Genomic DNA, 5,347 nt, shown 5'->3' on the forward strand with positions numbered 1-5,347 from the left:
GCAAGTTTGTAACTACGGCAAATTATTTCAAATAGAGTTCAAAATTGAAAGAAAAAATAATTCCAAATAAAGCTGATGCGTTCTAAATTAAATTGAAAATTAAAATTTAAAATTAACTCCCCTTACAAACTGAGGATTGATTTTACTCTTTTGGCCATCGTTTAGGCCATGAAAATTTGGCATACCCGTTCATCCATATACATACACTCATACACATACACACACACACCCATGCACACTCCGAGGACACACCCATACACAAACAGATTTAGACTTGTTTTTATCAGTTTGATTCATTCATCAGTTCTTGCATTACTATTTGTCCATCAATTTATTGAAATCGACTGAATCATTGAAATCGATTGATCCATCGAACTCTTTCTATATCTCTAAATCATTTCCTCACATTAGGTAGATTTAAATCGGTCATTGTTTAGTAGAAAAGAATGAAAAGATGAAGAAGAATATTAAGAGAAATGAGAATAGTTTGCAATATAACTAAGTCTAGGCCTAAGAAAGAAAGTCATTTGAAAATATTTCATACAGGTATGCCAAATAAGTAACTAAATACTGAATAATGGATGAAATTATCAGTAAAAGTGTGGGTGTATTTGTGACATTCAAAGTTGTTTATCATTCAAATGCTACAAATGGATGAATGAATTGCTTTGAGAAAAAGGTAAACTTTAACTACTTCCTCAACTTCACTTCACTTTGATTTCATCATTTTACTTTTTTTTCTCTTTCCTTAAAATAAAACTCAAAAAATTTGATGACATTGATTGCCTCATTTGATTGTCTTTTTCGTTAGGCCTATAATTTATTTTAACAGCACATTTTATAATAGGTTGAAAAATGCGCCTTAATTGTCATTTGGGAACTGTCTCATGATAACAACTAATACAAAACCAATTGTCTTTTCTTTTTGTCATTTTTTTCTAAAGTTATATTCTTTTTAAACTACAAATGATAGAGCAAGTCATTTTCGTTCCATCATCGAATTAAACTTTCAATATTTCATAAAATTAATTTAATAATTCAATAATTTCCTAATTTCAGTAAAGCATTTGCAGAGATTTTTTACAATTTACGCTGAGATTACAGTACTTATTTTAGTACTTATTTTAGTAATTTAGTAATTTGAATTTTTTATTGAATAAATCATTAGAGATTTCATAAATGCATTTGAAGCAAAATACTTGGAAAGCAAAATTAATAATCAAATTGGCAAAAAAAAGAAATCAATTTCATTATCAGGAAACCAGCCTTTTACTTTTGATATATATATATTCAAAGCATATTAGCAGTCTTTTCTTTTTTTATTTTCCTTTCGGGCTGTTAAATAAAATTGTATTTCCGGATATTTCGACAACATCCGCTGAAATTCACCGTCTCATTTTGGCTATCAAGTGGAACAGCAATTGCTGATGGATTCTGAAGTCCGTCAAGATTATATCAATAATGGTTTTGTCAATAAATTCCTCCCTTCCCTTCTCTCGTCTAATTCATCAATTTTCATCTCATTTTTCCTTCCACTCAATTGATTTCCCAAACATAAATTTTTTTTGTCATTCAATTCTAACAAACCAACAAATAAATATTTGCTATGTGTTCGAAATATGATTGATTACTCGTATCAAGAAGATACCCATAAATTAATTAATCAATCAATCCTCAATCATTCAAGTACACTTTTGATAAGTGATAATTAAAAGAGTTATGCAACCTGCTGAGGATTAAAAGATATCCATTTGATTGCTATTTTATTAACAGTAATCAAAGTTACCATCTTATATCCCAATTTTTTGTGAGATAAAGGGAAGAAGAAATCAATTAAAAACAATAATATTGTCAATTATTGATTATACTTAGTGAACTGAAATGGAATTGAACCAAAAATGCATCTTTTTAGGGAAAAGGCAGCTAAATTGCTATTAATTAATCAACGAATAACATAGATATTGTTGCTTTAAGTCTCTAAATTGTAGCATTTACTCTTAATAATACAATGTTATTACTACTGCCACAAATGATAATTAACCTTTTTGTATTAAAATTTATTTTGGATAATCTAGTCATTAAGTTGTTTTTACTTAATAACGAATTAATGAGTTAATTAAGTTTTTCTTATTGTTCAAACTTACTGTCTAATTCGTTATTTATAAAAAAAAAAGAACATGATATTCTTTTACGAATAAACTTTGATTATTTACAAGAAAATGATACACAGTATGATAATTATGGTACAATTAGACTATATGGTAATTGGAACTTTAATTTCAGCTTGACAAACACGCATTTGTTTGACATCATTTCAAAAGTAATATGCCAGACACTTTTTTAATCGTCATAAATTTCCTTTACTTAATTGATTATTCACTCGTTGTGGATTTATCGTCATTAAAGTATTTTATCTCATTTTAATATCAAATTATTCCTTACTTTGGCTTCACTTATCAAATAAATAAGCCAAGTAATCGATATATACATATGTATCCTATATATCCATACAACAGATAGAAAAGTTGACAAGTTAGCAATTATTAATCTTCGATCTTACTAATAAATACAAATACTTCAAACCTTACTTTATAATTTTGCGACCATTATCAGCTTTCAATCAATTTTTCTTTAAAAATTACCTAAGAATACCTTTGTGCATTTATCCCAATGATAAGTATTTCGCTATAATTATTCATTATATCAACGATCAATAATTAATCTAAATGTTATAACTGAATTCAATTTTCGAATTCTTAATAATTTATTTTGCTAAAATCTACAATTAAGATACATGCAGTTCTTTTTTTTTGTTTTGAAAGAATCGGAAAGTTCTTTATTGCTTTTTGGGATTCGGAAAATTTTTCAGTTTCCGAGCATCCAGAATCCTTGAAAATCGTGTGGCACATGTTTTTTTTTTCTTTTCGTTCCACCATGTGTAAAGAGTTAAAAAATGAAGATGGTGACAAATGTTGACAACAGATGTGAATTTATTCCAAACAAAACAATAATTAATTTCTGTAGTAAAGTTGTCAGTCACATTTTGAGCAAATAAGCGATCCTTACACATCAATTCAATCATGAAATAATGATATTTTAGTGATTTACTCATTCTATCAGTTTTCATTTCTTTTTTGTCATAACAAATTTTAAGATTTAATTTTTTTTAATTACAAGTTTTAAAAAGTCTTTTTGAAATTTGACAATACTTCTGAAAGTTTCAAGTAAGTCAAATGGGTGCTGCTAATTGCGCTTTGGTTGAAGGTAAACAGTCTGAATCAAAAATAAGACAATAAATTGATGAATCGATCACGTGAAATATTTCACGTAATAACATCTTAGCTTTGATGGAAAAATATGCATAGGCATGGATGGATCGATCGTCATCTAAAGGCCAAAGATCAAACGGTCATCGAGCAACTTTGGTAACATTAGTGATTGGTCAGTATTGGTCAGCAGTTTGGGTTCCCACACATCTTATTAGGAAAAAAAGCAAAAGTGCAAAAATGAAGTGAATTTACGTAGTGCGTACGTGACAGTTGTTTTGAGCTTCGATTTTCAACTCTGAAAACAAATTCGAATTCAACTACATTTCACGTATATTACGCATTTCACCTATTTCTGACCAAGACTTATTTCTTACTCCTTTAAGTGTAAAATTAGTGAAATTTAAATATCAGTAATATCATTATCAATAGTATCATTCTGCTAATTGCATGTATCATTCAATGAAAAAAATAATCAAACAAAAAGGAATTTAAAGGGATAATTAGCAAATTCAAATTTCTCAAATTGTTTCAAAATTTCGTTGCTATTATTATTAGTGGTTTGTTTTTTTTTTTTCTTTGTCAATATTGCAATTTATGAACAGAGAGGAATGTGTATTGATTAAATTGCAATAATAGGTTGTAAAGTTTGGTGTAATTTGAAGTAGTAATAGTAATTAAGGCTCTAAATATATCCAACTGGAATATCAAAAGCACATACTGATTAGTTTAATATTACGAGTATTCAATTATAAATTATTCGTTACTCATGATTACTTAAATTTTATAAGTGAGTTAAGCAAAAAATAAGTAAAATGTAACTAATTGTTGCCTTTAACTTATGAAATTTACCGAGAATTGGTTGCCAATAAAAACAGTTAATTAGTATAAATAGATTTTTAATTTATTTAACAAGATAGCAGCAAAGCAAGAGGAGCAAGATAACTGATAGCTGCTGATTGAGCTTATCAGATTATCATTCACTTTGAAAAAAAAAGCACTCTTCACGAGAATTGTGATGTATGGTGATTAGTTTATCCAAATGGTCTGCTATCATTTATTAAGCAATTTATTTGTTTATTTCTCGTCTTTTCAAGTTAACGAACATTTTTATTGATTAAAGCAAATTTTCGTTTTCTAGTAAAATTTATCAAATATGCAAAGAAAATTTTACTATTCAACTAAATTTTATTTTCATTTAGCTAGCAGTCAATATGGAACACATATTTTGCTGAACAAAATTTAATTTACAACTTTGAATAATGCAATTTAAAATGAGAAATAATAAATATATGATAACTGAGAAATGAAGGAAATCGGAAATTACTTATCGAAAAATAATGGAAAACAAAATTAAACAAAAGAAAACAAAAAATTTTCATTTTAGAAAAAGGTAAACAAAAATTGTTTTTAAGGCACAATAGTTTTTTACATTTTTTTTTAAATAGTTAATAATCTCTTGGCTATATTTTCTCAAACACAAGTAAACAAAAAGTACATGAATGACAGGTCCAAGATCCTCATTTCATAAGAATATTTTTTGTCACAAAAAAGTCCTAATTGATAAATTTGCTGAAAACTCTCATTTACTCGTTGACAAAATTTCTTTCTTATTATTTACCATTATTTTTCCCAAATTTTCTTTTTTAAATTTTTAAAAATTAACTTACCACAGGCATTTTATTTTTTTTTCTGCCTTTCCCTACAAATTTTCAGGCTTTTTCCTTTTGTCCCACTAAGCTAAACTTTTTTTTCTGTTGGTACTTATATAAGTTCACTTTAATCCTTCTCCTTTTTCTTTTGCCTCGAAATTTTGAAGCGATATTAGTCAAAATGTCCGATTTAATTGAAAAATATAAATCTAATCTTACACTTCGATTGGTACCAATCATAAAATACCTTTCCATGTAACTGCGAATTCTGCTAAATAATATCAGGTAATGGAATAATTTGTGTGCATGCATGCGTTTCTCAATTACTTGCATTATTTCTTACTTGATTCTCACTACTACTGTATGATTATGTTCATTACTGCAACAAACTTTCGATTAATTCTAGCCAAACCATTTGTTATTTTGTTC

The sequence above is a fragment of the Loa loa genome (assembly GCF_000183805.2).
Source record: "Loa loa unplaced genomic scaffold supercont3.14, whole genome shotgun sequence".
Lineage (NCBI taxonomy): Eukaryota > Metazoa > Nematoda > Chromadorea > Rhabditida > Onchocercidae > Loa > Loa loa.